At 38.7% G+C, this 19705-nt stretch overlaps 1 protein-coding gene across 4 annotated transcripts in view; it reads right to left on the reverse strand.

The window, feature by feature from the left end:
- Positions 1-317: 317 nt before the first annotated feature.
- TBX18 (T-box transcription factor 18) overlaps positions 318-19705 on the reverse strand; it is a 312102-nt gene continuing 292714 nt past the window's right edge. Inside the window, exons 10-12 of one of the 4 annotated variants that reach the window (XR_013534862.1) lie at positions 14500-14734; positions 8851-8916; positions 318-4075 (exon numbers count right to left, since the gene is read on the reverse strand). The gene's annotated coding sequence lies outside the window, so the exon portion shown is untranslated. Of the gene's footprint in view, positions 4076-5882; positions 7991-8850; positions 8917-14499; positions 14735-19705 lie in introns of those variants that run through there. The other 3 variants (XR_013534861.1, XR_013534860.1, XR_013534859.1) reach the window with 3 other exon arrangements.

A 19705-nucleotide genomic window follows, 5' to 3' on the forward strand; every position in this document is an offset into this window, starting at 1 on the left:
CGCAGGAACAGAAAACCAAACACCGCATGTTCTCACTCATAAGTGAGACTTAAATAATGAGAGAACATGGACACAGGGAGGGGAACTTCACACACTGGGGCCTATGGGGGGTTGGGGGCACGGGGAGGGAGAGCATTAGAGACACCTAATGCATGTGGGGCTTAAAACATAGATGACAGATTGCTAAGTGCACTACATACTTATGTAACAAACCTGCACATTCTGCACATGTATTCCAGAACTTTAAAAAAAAAAAAATGAGGAAAAAAAGTGTCTTTGTGAACCAAAAACAAGAAAACAAGTAAATTATCCTGAAGAGTAAAAGAAATGAAAAAAATACTGTGCTCATAATACTATCATTGGTTAGGTTAATAATATGAGCAAAAGCAGTACTTTAATTGGTAATAGGAGAGGTGAGCTATTTCAAAGAAAGGCAAAAAGGTAAAGAGATAGAACAATATGCAGCAGAGATTTTTTTTTAGGGGAAAATAGGGCTCTGTAGATGGAGAGCTTCATTTGGACAGCCTTCTTGAGTTTAGAACTCTCCCTGACATCTTTGACATATTTCAGAATTAACTGTCAACTCTAAGCACTGCCCCTCTTAGTAGAGGACTCTCCCTGACTCATCCATATAAGGTTTATTGCCGAGTTTAAAATGAGGAAACTGAGGCCAGTATAAGAAAATGAAAATCCAATTTATTCAGCTCCTGGGCGAGGTTCCATGGTCCCGAGGAAAGGGACCAGGGAAGTCGCGCCAACTTCTGGGGCGTGGGGTTTTTATGGCTAGAAGGAACGAGCAACAGCTGGGTGCTCTGATTAACTCCAGGGTAACGGGATTGAGACGGGGCAGGCCGCTATTGGTTGACAGGTTGTTGGGTGGGTTTTCCGGTGGCAGAGCCGGCCAGGAGCCTTGTATCAGCTGGAGCCTTCCAGGGGAGCCATGCGGCAGAGCTAGGTGCCAAGTGCAGAGCCTGGTGCCGGGTGCAGAGGTGGGTGTGTCCATGCCTGTCTTACGACCCATGCCTGTCTTTTAAGGAGGGGGACGTCCCCAGAGAATAGAAGCAAGGCTGCTAGAAGGTGGGCTTGCTAATGGAAACTACTGTTTAGTGAGCAAAGGAGCAGAGAGCCAGTGACAAAGAGAAGGAAAAGCCACTTCCTTGCTTATAGAGAAGCACTGTGGGGTTCCATTTCAGGTTTCCATTTGTTCATCTCTTTGTACCATATCATTTGCATTTGTTGAGCCTCAGTTTTCTCATATGTAAGATGTATATATTTAATCGGGAATCCTGAAGTATTCAGCATTCCCATTTCTGAAAATCTACCTTTAGAAAATAAATTATTACATCAATGGCTGGCCTCTAGTCATTAAGAAAAAATCTAATTATCATTCTGTTCTTTTATGTTAGAAATAATAATTGAATGCTGGCTGGCTCACAAGAATATTAGCGGAACTATCAGTGGCGAAGAAAAGGCTCAGTTTATCACTAACCATGTTAGGATAGCACTATCTAAGGCTCACTAGCATCTCAGAGTGGTGAAGGCAAGTTGAAATTGAGGGTTTTTTTTGTTTTTTGTTTTTTTTTGAGATGGAGTCTCCCTCTGTCTCCCAAGCTGGAGTGCAGTGGCGTGATCTCGGCTCACTGCAACCTCCACCTCCTGGGTTCAAGTGATTCTCCTACTTCAGCCTTCTGAGTAGCTGGGATTACAGGCACCTGCCACCACTTCTAGCTAACTGTATTTTAGTAGAGACAGGGTTTTGCCATGTTGGCCAGGCTGTCTTGAACTCCTGATTTCAAGTGATCCACCCGCCTCAGTCTCCCAAAGCGTTAGGATTATAAGCATGAGCCACCACACCTGGCCAAAGCTGAAATCGTTATAGACTTTTTGAAGTCAGATTTAAATTGAGGCTTTCAGTGTGGGAGGTAGAGGTTTGTTAGTACTGGATATTGATTATAATATAGGCTTGGTAGATAGAGCAAGGAGAGGATTTTGAACCAAGAGATTCAAACTGACAATTTGCCAATCTTCCAGAGGTTTCTCACTAGAACTGTCACCATAGGCTCTTGATCCAATCCTACCTCTCCCTCTCAATGGCTGACCTGATTTTCTCCTTTACTGGGACCAGGCCATCACTAGGCATATGTTCTTTAAATATTTTTTTCTTCAACAAAAAGTTCTTGATTTCTTCTATTATTTCCTCTGCTCTTAGAGAAAAATGCATTCCTCTTTTTAAAACTCTGTCTATAGTCTTGTTCTTGTCCTCATAGCCATTCTTCCATTACTTATCAGTTCTTATCATTCATTTATCTACTTATCAGTTATCAACTAATAGCCATTCGTCTATTACTTATCAGTTCTTCCTCACCTGCTAACCGTCTCACTTCTCACTGATTCCTTTCCCTTGGCCCTCAAACATAATTATGTGTCTTTAATTACAAAATAATATCGACTAGATTTGTGAGCTTCTAGCCATGGTTTCCTGTTCTTGTCTTCTGCATGGGTTTCTATCCCTTGCTTCCTTGACAACTCCTGACAGCCTAGAAAAAAGCAGAGTCTCTCTTGACCCCAAATCCCTCTGAACATATCATCCTCTCACTCCTCATTTCTTCTGTTTTCTGCCAAGACCATAGAAAATACAGCAAATGCTGCTTGTCTCCATTCCCTCATGCCCATTTACTTTGAATTTTATTGTAATCTAACTGCCTTGGAAAGGCTACAGATGATTTTCTAAGACCAGTTTCAAGGGATAGTTTAAATTCCTAATCTTTGTGGCATTTAATACTGCTGACCACTCCCTTTTCATTGAAAAACACATTTCTCTAGCTTCTGACATTAACCCTTCGTAGTTCTAACTTCTAAGAACTCTTTCTCTCTCAGACTGATTCTTCCTCCCACATCTGTTCTTTAACTGTTACTGTTGTTTGAACTTTTGTCCTTGTTTCCTTATTTTTATCACACTATCTGGTCCCAGAGTAACTACATCCTGAGGCATGGCTTCCATTATCATGTTTCCACGAATAATCCCTTAAATCTAAAGTTGCAAGCTTGGCCCTTTCCTTAGTTTTTGACACTGAAAAACTCGGTTATCTTGGATCTAATATATTATTTCCAAAACAAATTTATTATCTTTCTAATGAAAGCTCTTCCTTGTCTTCTATCCTTGGCTCTGTGAGGGACATCGTATCCATTTTGTCTGGTGTTTTCCCAAATTCCGGGATGATAAGTACCACCCCCAACACTTGTTATATAATCAGACTACCAGGCCTCTTGCCTGGAAAATCTGACGCAGTTGTCTGCAGTGGGAAGTTTGGGAGGCGCGAACAGGACTGAGCATCATTCTTGTTCTCTCCATCTATGTTACTTCTTCCTCACCCATTTTGTTACTGGAATATGCCCATTGTTGTGTGTCGATTGAGAAACCGTCAAACCACACTGTTCTCATTTGTCCCCACTGTTACTGCTTTAGTTTTGACCTTCATGAACAGTTTGTGCCTTTAGTTTAATCTCCTATAATCCCATCCCCACCAATCTCTGGGATGCTTATCTTATATTTCTCTCTGGGTAGCAGCCTTCAAGGGATCCCTAGTTCAAGTTCAAGCAGGTGAAGTCCAAGTCCTTAATCAAGTCCCTCAATGGTTACTCTCTGCTAATTCTCCAAACCCAAACCTTCTGTTTTCATTTTACTAAACAACCATAAGTTCTTTATCAGGCCATATTCTTTCTCACCCATGCTTCCTCTTCCTGAAACACAATCCCTCATGCTAGCTTCTTTTTATTGTAAAATCAGTTGTCCCTGAGACCTAGTTTAAATAAATGAAAACATGGTTACTTGGAATAGAGCAAGTACATAGTGATTTTTGTCTGACAGTTCTTCATATAACTTCTTTATTAGTTTAAAACTGATTGCAACTTTTTGTGCTCTTGCCAAGGGAGTGGTATTTCACTGAAGAAATATAAATAATTGTAGCTCAAATTGTAGCCTCAGATAAGCTTGAGATCAATTCCCATTATTTCCATTCAATGACTCTATGATTTTGGGAAAGCTCTTTAAACTGCCCAAGGCTTAAGTTCTTATCTGTAAACACAGAGATGATAATAGTGAAATTAGATATCATAGTGGAAGAAAGAAATGTGCTGAGCCCAGTTCCTCCCACAATTGGGGATCCAGAATTTTCATATATTATGATAATTTATAGCCCATATCAGAATTCTTTTGAGAATAAAAGAGGATGATATCAATAATTTTTCCAGGAGACAGTTGTAAACCAAGGCTGACCTATGATGAAGGACACATGGTTACCCTATATATAGAAGGGACTTTGGGTTCACACTTTCCTTGGAAGGCGGATGGTAGCTAAAGGGCTTTAAGTTGTGTTGGCAATTCTACTATTTTTACCTATACTATATATTTTGGGGTGGGCTTTGGGCAAACTAAAGACTCACTTTTTCCTGGCACATGGTAGGTGCACAATATCCTCAGTCTTTCTAGTGATTTACCCAGGAAATGCCCTGGCCATGCCTGTTTCTATCTTCACCTTAAGCCTAGACTTTGAAGTCCTGCCTCAGACTTTTAGTCTTCCCACTCTCTTAATCTCTCTGGGTTGAACATTGAGCTGCTGGCTTTTTTGTAGGGGATATCTGTTATTCTTTGGGGACTGGAAATGGGGCCTAACCTACTCTGTTTTGTGGGGTGAAAGATCTGTCTGAGGCTGTTTCTTTCTCAGTTTCTCAGTCTTTACTAAGCAGAAGAGGGCCCAATCTACATGTTTGGCTGTTAACACCTAGCAGGTAGATGTTCTGGGGTTACTTACAAAGTGACTTAACCCCCTGCAATTTTCAATGGTATTCACAAATGATGGAAATCTGTAGTGCTGTCCTGGAACTTTCTAATATGAGGGAGTATTCATACCCCATCATTCACAGTCCAGCTTTACAACTATGCTGGTTCAATGGCTTACCAATTGTGGGCAGATAAATTGCAAGTCCTCAGCCTAGTCATTCTCAGTCTTGTTTTAAGAGGGCAAGACACATAGGGAGGTGGGAAGATCCTTGTTTCTTCTCCTTCCCACTCCCCTACTCTACTAGGGACCCTCCTCACATGCTGTTACAAAACCCTTTACTTCCCTGTGACCAATCCCCCATGTGATTTACAGTAACTATGCATTTTCTTTAAAAATTTTCCTCTCCTGGATGTGGAGAAATAGGAACACTTTTACACTGTTGGCAGGAGTGTAAATTAGTTCAACCATTGTAGAAGACAGTGTGGCGATTCCTCAAGGATCTAGAACTAGAAATTCCATTTGACCCAGCAATCCCATTACTGGGTATATATCCAAAGGATTATAAATCATTCTATTATACAGACACATGCACACAATGTATGTTCATTGCAGCACTCTTTAATAGCCAATACCTGGAACCAATCCAAATGCCCATCGATGATAGACTGGACAAGGACAATGTGGCACATATACACCATGGAATACTATGCAGCCATTAAAATGATGAGTTCGTGTCCTTTGTAGGGACATGGATGAATCTGGAAACCATCATTCTCAGCAAACTGACATAAGAACAGAAAATCAAACACTGCATGTTCTCACTCATCGGTGGGTGTTGAACAATGAGAACACATGGACACAAGGAGGGGAGCATCAAACACTAGGGTCTGTTGTGGGGGAATAAGGGAGGGACAGTGGGGGGTAGGGAAGTTGGTGAGGGATAACATGGGGAGAAATGCCAGATATAGGTGATGGGGGGATGGAGGCAGCAAACCTCATTGCCGTGCATGTACCTATGCAACAATGCTGCATGTTCTGCACATGTACCCTAGAACCTAAAGTGCAATTATATATATATACAAAAAGAAAAATTTTACTATAATTTACTCTCCTTCTATTTTTCTCTCCTTAGACTCCCTCAGACCTGTAACCAGCTTTGTCTCCTTTTTCCTTTCCTCTCTTTTAAACCATGCATTATAACTTTGAAAAAAACTTTTTTTAGCCTATGAGGTATTTTTTTGATGCCTTTTCCTGTCTGACTCACTCACAAACTCTAAGCTTCTTGAAGGCAAAATGTATTTCTTATTTTTCTTTTCACCTCCAGAATGTGGCGCACTGATTGGCATCTGTGGATTCTCAAAAAATGTTTAAATGGACAACTAATTATTATGTGCAAACAACTCCGAGGAGTGTTATGCTTTTGGTTATACCTCAAAGCAGCACTCCATGTGAACTAAGCTTCTATCCTGTAATCTGGGATACATCATTATCATGGTGAAAAGTCTAAGTTGACTTTGACCTTTATTTATTTTTGTCTCTAAGCCACTTTTGCTTCTGAGCTTCACCTGAAGAGAAGTCCAGTACAGCACACCTGCCAAGCAGAGGCTCTGTAAGAACAGTGTCAAGGCAGCCAGGCCTTGGGGCTTCTTACCTGCCTTGAGGGGGAAGCCCTCCAGGTGTGAACAGCAGAGGCCCTTCTTTTCTAGTATGACCTGCAACTTTAGAGACTCAAGAGAATTCATGACACTGCCCAAGGGGATGACTGACACAGCTGGAGAGTGACTCAGGCTCAGCGAACCCACTTATGAAGTTATATTTTGGCTTTAATTTAGAATGATCCTATTATCATTTCAATTGTTGGTCACATTGTCCATCACTGCAAATGACCAGGGCTGGGTGCAAATCAGAAATTTCATAAATACGCGTGAAATTACCCATGCATGTTTTGACCCTTCTTTTCCTTTACATACACACATTTGGTGCATAAACACCATATGGCTCTCTATTTTCAGTCACTCCTTATGTCTATTCACTTATGAAAAATTTATCCATTTTCTCCAGTTACCAAACTAGGTGCTACAGAATTTCAGATTCATCAAGTGCAGTCACAGCCCTCACAGAGCAAATGGTTCTGGTGAGAGGGGGCAGACAAATGAACAGAATGAATAGTGAAATAGAAGTCAATGATGGAATCAACGAGTTAGAGGCTGCCATGAGCTGAGATTGCACCATTGCACTCCAGCCTGGGCAAAAGAACAAGACCCTACCTCAAAAAAAAAAAAGGAAAAAGGAAAAAGAAAAACAGGGAGAAAGAGGTACCGTAAAGCACATGAGAAGGGTGGTACTAACCAGCCCACTCAGAGGGCAAATGGTGGTAGTAGAGACATTAGGGAAGACTTGCTGGCAAAAGGACACTGAACTGAAGCTTTGGAATGAATAGAAATTAGGAGAAGTGTGCTGGAAAAAGGAAGAGCCTTCAGGTTGGAGGACAGCATGAGAAAATCCACAGGAGAAGTTGTGTTTAAAGGAATGGGAAGTCACTGAGTGTTGCTAGAGAGTCTTTTGCTTCAGCTGGAGGAGGGAAGGAATAAAGCTAAGGAGCAGGGCAGGGTCAGACACAGTCCTCCCTGTGTTGGGGAGTCATTTAAGAATGACTGTCCATTTTGCAAAGAATGGTTTGCAAAAATGGAGCACTGTGTCTGAGAAGAGAGGCATGGGATAGAGAAATACAAGCTTGTTTAGATGAAGGGGTGAGGGGAAGGTGACAGCTGATTCCTAGATGTCCAGTCCTGGGGACTGGTTAACTGGTGACAGAGTGAGACTAGCACAGTGGTTAAAAGCATGGCCTCTGGAGCCAGGCAGCTTGAGTTCAAATCTCAGCTTTGTGACTGCTAACTGTGAGCCCTTGGGAGGATTACTTAACCTCTCTGTGCCATTGTTTCTTCATGGGATGACAATAATAATAATATGTATGTCTTAAGATTGCTCTGAGGATCAAATGAGTAAATATGTGCAAAGTGATTTGAATCATGCCTGATACATAGAAAGTACTATGGAAGTGTTTACCACTTTTATTATAGGAAAGGTTCTTTGAAAGGGGAAGAAGTTGAATTCAGCTTTAGACATGTTGATATTGAGAATCCATGTGACAATATCCAGTAGGTATTTGGTTGGATATATTCATCCAGAGTTCCAGGGAAAGGTCTTGACTAGAGATGTAGATACTTTGTTAACTTCAGCATATAAATAAGTCTGATTAAAAACATTAGAGTGGATAGGATCCCTTAGGGAACAGGAGGAGAATGAGGAGAGTTGACCAAGTATGGAACAGAAATTCCTCCAAGTTTTCTTAGTGTCTCTTGGAAATATTTGGGAATGGGTAGAACCATAATCATTAAGCTGCTTTTCACCTCCTGCTATAAATGCTTTTTTGGCTTCTAGAAGAATTAGTGATCTTAGAGTGGTTATTTACAAACCTGAATTTTGTTATTGGAAAGATTTCAGTAAGAGAAACTAGCAGATAAAGAAAATGCAATCCTGAAATAAATGATGTAGGTAGAGTTGGAGAAGCATTTCTAGTAGGTTAAACAGGAAATGAGAAAGCCAGCTCTAGAAAATGAAGATGCAGGAACTCAGGGGAATGACAATGAAGGGACTAGAATCACTCTAGGAGGCACCTGCTGGTTGTGGGGAGAAGTTAGAACCATGAGCGAAGTCAGGAGAATTTGAAGTGCGACTGGAAGCAGTGGGGAGACTCAGGTTAGCAACACAACTAGGTTTTCTAAACCAAGGCTGGGACACAGTCTAACACAGGGCAAATGTTTAAAATCACAACTGTGGTCAAAATCTAGGATAGATACCAGTCATTCCCTTCCTAGAATATGTAGTGCCTTGAACTACCTTCAGGTATCCTGAAGAAAGGCAAAGCTACATGTTACAGAGAAGTCATAAGCAGGGTGCCCAGCGAAAGAAGTGACAGGTGGGAGAAGCTGGAATTCCAGTTGAATTTGACAATAAACAAGTGAGTTGATTTGGGCTGCATCTAATCTTCCCTCCGCAGAGCCCTTACCTTCAGTGGTCCAGAGGCACTGCTTGGTGTCCTCATCTTTTCAGGAATGATTTTTCAGCAGTGGACCTGGAGGAGCGAACACAAATTTATTTTTCTTTTCTTCTTTTTTTTTGAGACGGAGTTTCGCTCTTGTTACCCAGGCTGGAGTGCAATGGCGTGATCTCGGCTCACCGCAACCTCCGCCTCCTGGGTTCAAGCAATTCTCCTGCCTCAGCCTCCCAAGTAGCTGGGACTACAGGCGTGCGCCACCATGCCCAGCTAATTTTTGTATTTTTAGTAGAGATGGGGTTTCACCATGTTGACCAGGATGGTCTTGATCTCTTGACCTCATGATCCACCCTCCTCGGCCTCCCAAAGTGCTGGGATTATAGGTGTGAGCCACCACGCCCCGCCACAAATTTATTTTTCTTGTCAACAGGACTTCACTCTGTGTGCTGTTAATCTAGCTCCTTTACTAAGCACTAAATTCACCAGCAAAACATTAGTTAAAGCTTCAATTCCAACATTATGGCTTGGAAGAAATGGGGGTGGGGCACTCAGGCCCAAATAAAGAAGACCGAAGTCCAAGTAGCATCAGTGATTACATGTGTATTTACATCTATGCTTCCGGGGAGGTACATAATCCATATGCTTCCTGCAGCTGGTGACCTGACGTTATACTATTAGTAAAAGAAATAGTGTCTTGCTATGGGGAAGCTTAAAATAAAATGAACTCTTCCTCTATAGATGTTGTACTTTTGGTCAATCGGTCATCTCTCTCTCTCTCTCTCTCTCTCTCTCTCTCTCTCTCTCTCTCTCTCTCTGTCTCTCTCTCTCTCACACACACACACACACACACACACGTATGCACTCAAAATTGCAGTCACTTAAAATCTTTTTTAATGGGAAAGTGAGTAACTAGTACTTTTTATCAAGTTTTCTGCCATTAAAGTGCTTGAAGCTAGCAAAGGGGAAAGGAAGCGCTGGCTCAAATCATGCAGGGTTCTGTTAAGCTACAGCTTGCTGAAGATGTTTTCTTTTGGGTCTACCTTCCCCAAAGAAATGCCAGTTTCTTTTTCACCAACATATCTGAAGAAACCAATAGTAACCTTTGATGTGTCTCCCTGTGCTCTCGAACAAGCATTTAATTGAGAGCTTCTTAATTGGTAAGTGTTCACATCTGAGTGTGTCACCTGGGCCACTGAGGCCTCCATGCCTTGATAGAGTAATTCTTTGCAAATAAACAAAGCCTTGAGTTCCTGGAGAAAAATGCAGCTTACACAGCACTTAGGAGCACTCAAAAGGCCTCTGTTCTCTCTCCATACTAATGTGGTTTCACAAGAAGACCAAGATTATTTTATTGCCCCAGGATGCCAGGAAATTTTCATTTGGCTCCCTCAGATCTTTGGGATAAAAGTGGGACAGTAAGGAAAAGAATTCCCTTTGCTGTCTTAGATTTCTGTTCTCCAGGAAAATATGTTATGTTTTTTAAGATCAGATATTCTCGTTTGTTTTTAGCTTTGGTGACTGTATTATTTTACATCCCCCAGTTTCATTTTTTTTTTCCAATGGAATATCTCCCCTTCTGCTTCTTCCTGTTTTAGATCATTTCATGGGATTCCACTTTTGGCAAAAATACAGGTAGTATCTTTACACATCATAGGCTTATTGACTTCATGTTTCCTCAACTTAATGGAAATGAAGAACCCAAGTATTTCCTACTTAGAAACTATAATCACAGCTAAAATCTAACAAAGTAAATATATTTTCTAGTACACCCTTGAACATTACATACTAGAAGTTTGTGAGGTGAGAGCCGTAAGAATAAGGTTGAGTTTATCCACTGGATAGCTTACAAACAAGTACTTCTCTAACATCCTTCATAACATCGTACTCTCCCTGTCTCCATCACCTTTGCTGGGCTTAATTTTTTCTCAGACCACACAACACTTAACATAGTATTTGCTTATTTATTTCTCAGTCTCTAACCACTAGAATGAAATCTACACAAAATTAAGGGCTGGATTTTATCTCTTCTATACTTCTGGCACTCATGAACTATATGACAAATGAATTTTTGTATTTGAAGAAACTAAATGCTGACTTTAAACCTTAAACCAGTTTCAAAAACTCTATTAGTCCATTTCTTAAGCTCTCATCTTGAATAATTCTGTCTCAGATTTGTAATAACATATTTCATCAATTTTAGAAGCAGTGAGAAAAAGAAAGAAACCTGTAACCTTACTCTTATTGCTGAAGTGAGGGAAAGGAATCTCTCTCTCCCTCTTTCACAGAGAGCTCTAGTGTTCAGATTCTCACACACATGGACTTGGTTCTCTGTATTTTCATATCCTGGCACCAGGTGCTTAGCTTTGTTTCCCAAGTTTTCTTGTACTTCTGCAAGAATATCTGGCTTGAAAAATTTATCTATTAAATGGTCTTTCAAAATACATCAGTATTTGGCAAAATCAGAATCCAAAGCTCTCTACCACTTATGAAATTCAAAATGTTATAAACATTCCTAAAATGGGAAAGAAAAAATATAACTTTTCCACTCTGAATTCATTTGGGAAGCAAATGGGGTACAAATAATAAATCACAATAAAATTAACATATATGTACATGTTATATATATGTTAATTATATATAAGTTCACTAAATGTTTACACATAAATATATAATTTTAAGTATATATGTAAATTCACACCTATTTTTTCTCCTAGGTTATTCAGTATTTCTTTTCCTCTTCAACTCTATTCTCCAAATGCTCAAATGAAAAATTTACTTGGATGACATTACTTGAATAAACATGTTCTATATGGGATATGTATAATAAATCTTATTAAAAAGGAAATTCATGCTAACGTGATTTCCTCCTGATTGCTCTCAAAGCTTTTTTATATGCTTTTGACCATAAATTTAATAAACCACTTTCTTGACTTCGAAAGTTTGTTCTTCAAATATTTGAATTTTATTGGCTCTTCATTATGTGCTAGGCAGCTCCATACAGATTGTGTAATTTGATGCTCACAACTAACTTGTGAGGTAGACACAATTCAGAATCTGGGATTCTGAAAGTCGGAGAGATTAAGTTACACACCCGAAGTGACACAGAGAGTGAGACACAGATCCAGGATTCAAACCCAGGTCACCTTGGCTTTCAATCCTATGCCTCTTCCTCCTGTGTATTAGACCTAGCATCTGGCTTCCTACATAATCACACATTTGTTTCTCATCCTATTGAGGGCTGGGGAAGCACTACATGACTAGAAAACCTAGATGAGTTAAGACAGCACTGAACTGGAAAAGAAGTTGTTCTTTGTAGAGTTTGGTTTTCTTAACTGCAGAATGAACATGGAGGGTTTTAAGGCCTCTTTCAGTCCTAATAGTTTAAGGTGAAACAACGGTCTTAATTGGAGTCAATTAAAATAAAATATAATTTTAAAAAGTAAGTGGTTCGGTGTTAAGAATTATATTCCAAATTTACATTATTCAAAAATGAGAAATACATAAAAACAACAAATATTAAAAAGTCTTCATATAAAGTGTAGTTATAAATTTAAATCTGGATTAAATTTTTAAAATTTAATTCATTTAATGTTGGGACAGTAACAACCGTAAAATGCTCTATTAAAAAAAAATATGTCTGACTAGATTCTCCTGATTTTTACCATTTCCTGAAAGGCACAGAGAAACTTAGAGGCCTGGCTTTAGAAAACATAGTCAATACAGTTGCTTCCAAGAAGGGACTAGTCAGGCCTGATGTGATACATTCTCAATCACAGTGTTGCTCTGGAATCTGGGGGGCTGCACACTCCGAGGAGTCTGCAAGGTCACCTCCTGGTATCCATTTTGTTCTCTAAGGTTTGACAAACGACTGCCCCTCACCCCCCAACTCCTGACACTTTCAAATTGGTGAAGAGGGCATTGTATCTTATTTAAAGTGAAAAGGCCTGTTCCAATGCCTTCCTGATAATTAATCTATGGTAAAATGTAGGTTTAATACCTTCGCTTTTCCCTTTGAATGATCTCGATTATTTTTAATGTCCTTTGACTGCCCTGCTGTTCTGTAAATCACATTGATACTTTCTTTTTCTCATGCTTACATACACTAGAATATTTTCCACTAAATATAGACATAATCTTTATAGCTTCTTAAATTACTAACAAGCTCTCAAAGCACTAGTAACCCAATATAAAAACATCTGATAGCATTATAGTAAGCCAAGTTAAAAAAAGTTAAAACACTCTTTTGAGTACATTTTCTTTGAGAATGTTATTTTTGTCTAGTGGAGCTTTCATTTTTGAGGAGGATGGTGGAAGAAAAATCTCAACAGATTTTATCACAAGTATACCTTTAAATGGACAATGTACAGTACAATAAATGAGAAAAACAGGAGAACTATTTCATTGGCAAGATATAGAAATTAGTATCTGGATTTGCCAAGATAGGACTGACATTGTGAAATCCGACATCAGAACTGCTAAGATCTCAATGCACTGCTCATATGTTGCTTAAAGATGATGCTTGCTTTCAAAAAGCATCTCTCCAAATTGTACTTTCCATACAGAAATTCTGCTATCTAAATATTCCAGAGATTTTCAAATGGAAATAGTCTCCATAATGCAATATTTGTGAGGGCAGGATGAGGCCAAAATCTCAGGGGAAAAATGTCTTTTAGAATCTTTATCAAAGTGAGTAAGACTTCAGAATAAAAATCTCCATGCATTTGTTGTTAAAATCAGTTCATACTCATCTAAATATTTTAATGAAATAATCTTAAGTCAGGATGCAGCATTTATTTTATCATTTGAAGAAATAAATCCAGAATAAAAGTCAGAGCCTTTCACTGAACAGGTAAACAAAGTATACCTGAAACAAATAATCCCATCTACTGAATGCTGCCTACACTTTGTAATGTAGTTGGTAGAGTGAAATTGCATACAAAAAATAAAATAGTGAACAAGTTAAATATTTTAACAAGAGTTTCATTTTAAAATTAGAGTAAATGGAGAAGTCCTTTATACAAAGTCCCAGAGAGCATGTGCTCTCGCGCGCGTGCGCCCGCGCGTGCACACACACACACACACACACACACCCACCCACCCTTTCCAACCTTACCAGATTTACCTATGGTTTAGGAGGGTAAGATTTTCATCAAGTTATAGAATTAAGCCTAACCTTACCTTCTCATGTTAAGCATTTGTTCTGACATATGTTTTTTTTTTTTCCTTCCAACCTTGCTAGATTTTTTTATTCCATTTTTATAGGACAGCTTTGACTCTGCACTAAACCATGCCACTAACACGTTACTTAATCTAACTGGCACATTGTAAAATTTTACACATGCGCTCATCCAGATAATTACACAATTAATTTTCACTTAGTTCAGCTGAAACGGGGATAATGAAATTTCCACTGGTGTACTGTTACGTCCAGGGGTCAAGGGTCAGTTTCCTGTTTGGATAAGGGTGAGTTTAAAGAGGATTTCTGACAGTCTCCTTACTTCAACTGGTTCTAAAAACATGGCAATGGAATTTCAATTTACAGCTAGATTCAATGAAAGGAGCAGATGTTGGGAGTGTGCCACCACCCTGTGAGAGCCGCCTTCCACACAGGTGTGTGCAGGGAGCCATCAGCTCTTGCTTTAAAGACATGTCCCTTCTTACCTTCCATTCTGTAGTGAAAAAGTGGATGACAGACACTTGGAATTCATTTTTCCCTTATGGTTTAGACATCTGCTGAGCCACAATGTGATATTAAAGCAAAGTTCTCAGTTCTCACTGCTTTAGTTCTAAACGACAACAGTAGAATACCAACGACTAATTTGTTTGCAGGATACTTGTAATCATATTCTTGTGAAATTTCTTTACAGTGCAAAAGTGGCCCAAGATCGAGGTTTCCCTGGTGGTAAAAGTGGGGAAATTTTACTTTGAAATAAATAAATCTTCATATTTCCTTGATAGTCTGCTTGCTTGTTTTGCCATAATTTCAAGGTTTAAGTGTCATCCTTAGCACTAACTGAGTATTTCATAAACAGCAGTGGAACAGGTCCAACATGAAAAACATGGATATGTTAGCAAATCCATTTTCTTTTCTCAAGATATTCTTTTCACTGAAGAATCACACATACTGTTAATAACTTTACATGTGGCTGAAAGAGGAACTGGGTTCTAACATGAATCAGCTTTACGTTAAATCACCAGGAGTGTAAAATGTTCATTGTCTGGTGGGTAACAAAAATGCCTGACTACAGTTGCATCTGTTAATTAATAAAGCCGTGGTGAGTACTCTGTTTTGATGTCAATTCCTGTCTAGGTTAACATTAAGGGTGAAGAATTGCTTTTATAGTTGAATCCAAATGCCTTGAACATTGCCATGTAAAGAAAGAGTCTCAGATGTTTACCTGGATGGCTAATAAAGAAAATTACTAAAAAGAATACTAGAAAGTACAGTATGTTACTATTAATAGCCAAGCAGATTTTGCTTTTTTCTAACTGCATTGAAAAATGCATATGTTAAAACTCAAGAAAAAGAGGTTTTGGATTGTGGTAGAATACTGTATTAATTTCATATTTTCCAATAAAATATAAAATAAGTGAATTTTATTCTAAAATAAGTCAATGTCACATAGATCTAAAATAGTTCAGGAGAAAAGGGCAATCATACACAGGGTAGTTAGCTGAACTCTACCCTTCAACCTACACACCAAGCATGCTTCTGCTTTCAGTTGTTCGTGCTGGCTATTTTCTCTGCCTGGAATTCTCAGGCTCTCAGTAGCTACAAGATAAACTTTCTCACTTTTTCTAAGTGTTTGCCCAAATCTCCCTAGACAATGAAGTCTACTCTGACCTGAAATTGCAACTCACACTGCCCTAATCCTTCACTGGGCACTAACTCTACCAGATCCTCTTACTCTGATCTGCTTTTCTTTCTTAATAGCACTTACCTCATTTGAATATACTGTACAATTGACATATTTATTATATGTCCATTGTTTATTGTCCTCCAAAGAAATATACACTCCAAGATGATAGGGATTTTTCTTTTGTTCACTGTCATATACAAGGAACCAAAAGTGGTGCTTGGTGGGTACTCAGTGAATATGTGTCGAATGATTACACAAAAGAATAAGCTCTAAGGCTAGGTGTTATTTCTCATTTACTCTGCTGCAACCAATAGATATGAGAGTTGCACTGTTTATTACGAAGTGAGTGAATAAATAAACAAATGTAGTCATTTTGCTTTTATATGCTGGAGATGCTGAATATTCCAGGAAGCTGGATATTTTTAGACCACTGAGTGATCATCTCAAGAGCATAGAAAGTAGTAGGAAATAACCTTTCCATCTGCAGCTAACTAAATCTCAGATTAACAGAACACACAAATATGCTTTGCTCTTGATTTATTCCCTCTCTTGAGCCAGTGACTAAATTTGCTTTGAGTTCACAGTTTTTCAGTCTGTTATTCTTCCAAACGTTCTGAGGCATCAATTGCATCTTTAATATGTTTCAATGCTATGGCAGATTCTAAGGATCAGAAGACTACTTTTCTGGCTTTTGGGTCAGACTTGGAGGTGGCCATTTAATATAAATTATTAAACATAAATAATATACTTTTATACTTTTAAGAAAAATACCACAACACCTTGGTTATATTTACTGAACGTAGAAAAGAGTGAATTCATTTCTGGAAATAGCAAGATTGCAAACCTGTATTCCTTTTCAGGGTGAAAAAAGCTTTTTCCCTGAGTACTCTTGAAGTATCCCTTAGATTTGCATGATGCTTATGCTCCTGATGAACAAGTCCCAGCGTAGGCATGAGAAATGGTCACTGAAGGAGCAGACATTGAAGGATGGGGTACTCCAGTAACTTTTCATTTGGGGATAAGGATGGAGTTCTTACATCATTTTTTTGCTAGAAAGTACACAAACATGTCACAGGTCACATTTATAAATAAAATTAAGAACATGTTGTTTCTTGTGAGTTATTTCTAATTTGTCATGTTGTTTTCACAGAACACTAGCTGTGTAACATCAGTTTGAAGTAAAGCATCACAGGTATCAATTATCCATTGAAGAGGAAATGGATAATTTTGATGCCTGTACTCCACTTCTCACCATCATCCCATGCCTGAATGGTTTGCATTTATTGCAATGTCACCTCTCTAGAAAAGCTCAAGGCAACCTTGAGCTTAGCTAGCTCCATCATGAGGAAGTACAGAGGCCAATAAAAGTCATTTTCCCATTAGACCATGATTCTTAGCACTTCTGTTATATCTACTAGCTCTTTTCTCCCTCTACTAGCTACCTTTCATAAGACTCACACATCTATTGAGTTCATTTTTTTCTTCCATTGCCAACTTTTTTTCAACAAAAGAAACTTTAATAAAAAAAAAATTTTTTTACAGACATGGTAGCTTGAAAAAGCTTGTTAGTTAACTGTGTGTGGAAATGAAAAAAATTAATAAATAACCTTATATGCTAGACCTCTAAACATTAATATATTGGCAAAATGAAATAGACTTAAAACGAAAATGAATCTTAAAGCTCTGCTATTCTCTGTAAGAATATTTACCTTCTGTTTTTCTTATTCTTTATGGGTGAGAATGACAATACACCTTTATGTATTGTCTGGACTTCAATTTATAATGGATCCTCCTGGCAAGATCTGTTCAGAACATTTTCAACTGCTTGATGCCCTACTTTTAATCAATTAGAGTCTTGAGCATCAGTTTCCCCCTTCTTCAGTCCCTAAATTCATTGAATTTTCTGAGATCACACATTCAATTCTCCTTGAAATTCTGTACCATTAGCCAAGGTCTTCAGGGAATTTAGATGAGGGCAAAAGCATCACATATAAATGAACAGTGTTTTAGGTCTCTGTTCTTTATATATCACTGAAATCTAGGAGATGAATTTGCAATCCCTATGGCCTTATCTGTCAGTTCTTAATAGAATCACTACATTGCTTCCATATGTTCAGTTACTACACTTCCTGTGTTTCATTTTGGCCCATCTCCATACTCTGTGACTATCTAGTGACTTTCCAGTGGAATATCGGAGCCTCACTGAAAATTGCAGTGTTGTGCATTAAGTCCCTCTTTGTTTGGGATTGTACCAGCTCTACTAATAATCACTCTGCTAAATGAATACATATCTCCATTTTTTCTTTTTATTTTTTTGTCTAATGTTTATTAGTTCAGTTTTCTCATTTCAACCAAATGGGATAACCAGTTTTTCTATTTTTAAGTTGCCCACTGCCTGGAAATCATCATAGGCATCAAGTACACATGGAGTTCTCAAAGCCTCTTCTTCCTTTTAGTAGATTCAAAAGTGTCTTTCCAAATGAATGTCCACCTGGAACCTTAGAACATGATCATACTTGGAAATAGGGTTATTGCCACCATAATTAGTTAGGGATTGAGATGAGATAATACTGGACTACGGTAGGCCCTAAGTCCAATGAGAGTATCCTTAAAAGGACAAAAAAAGGATACAGAGCAGCACAGAGAAAAAGGTAGTCTAAAGATGGAAGCAAGATTGGAATAATGCATATGCAACGAGGAGCTCTAACGATTGCCTACCACACAGAAGACAGAGAAGAAATACAAGACAATTTTTCTCAGAGAGCATCCAGAAAAACCAACTCTTCTGACACACTCATTTCAGATTTCCCCAGAACTATGAAAGAATAAATTTCTGTTGTTTTAAACCAGCCAGTTTGTGGTAATTTGTTACCAACACTACAAGAAACTTCCTCTATCTGCTGTCTCTGGATCTGATCAACCCACTCTGTCTGTCTTCTCACTTTGTTTCAATTCTGCTCAGACTGCCTTGGAATATTCTTCCTATATCTTAAACCATATTTTATTTATTTTATTTTAATTTTATTTTTCTGAGACAGGGTCTTGCTCACTTGCCCAGGTTGGAGTACAGTGGCACAATCACGGCTGACTGTAGCTAGGACCTCCCAGGCTCAAGTAATCCTCTCACCTCAGTCTCCTGAGGAGGTAGAACTACAAGTGCATGCCACCACTCCCAGCTAATTTTTAATTTTTTTGTAGACATAGTATCTCCTTATGTTGCCCAGGTTAGTCTAGAGCTCCTGAGCCTAAGTATCCTCCTTCTTCAGCCTCTCCAAGTGTTGGAATTACAGGCGTGAGCCACCATGTCTGGTCCTAAAACCACATCTTAAAAGGTGAACAAAGGAGCCCATCTAGAAAAGGGTGAGGAGTCTGGATATGTGATTAGGTTAAAGTAGAAATTAGGGAGACCTATATGTTATCTGGAAAATCATCACAGTGTGGGCCAGGTGTAGTGGCTCATCCCTGTAATCCAAGCACTCTCAGAGGCTGAGGTGGGCAGTAGCTTGAGTTCAGGAGTTTGAGACCAGCCTGGGCAACATGGTGAAACACTGCCTCTACAAAAAATACCATCAAATTATCTGGGTGTAGAGGTGTGGGCCTATAGACCCAGATACTGGAGAAGTTGAGGTGGGAGGATCAGGTTGGGCCTGGGAGATGGAGTCTGTAGTGAGCCATGATTGCACCACTGAACTCTAGCCTGGGTGACAGAGACAGACTCTGTCTCAAAATAATAATAATTATTATTATAAATAAATAAATAAGCAATAAATCACTGCTGTATACAAACAGAACTTGCAATCTCATGTTAAAATGTAGGTAATATGTATTGAAACAGTTAACAAACAACAAAACAACATATAAATGTTGGTTATGGTTATTATTTATCTAGACCTAGATATTAGGGCCTAAGTATTTTTTCTAAATATCATTAAGGAGAACCTTTTTAATAAAACGTTTTCATTAGTAAATTATATGTTTTTACAATAAATCATGAATCATAATATACT

This window comes from Callithrix jacchus, chromosome 4 (assembly GCF_049354715.1).
Source record: "Callithrix jacchus isolate 240 chromosome 4, calJac240_pri, whole genome shotgun sequence".
Classification (NCBI taxonomy): Eukaryota; Metazoa; Chordata; class Mammalia; order Primates; family Cebidae; genus Callithrix; species Callithrix jacchus.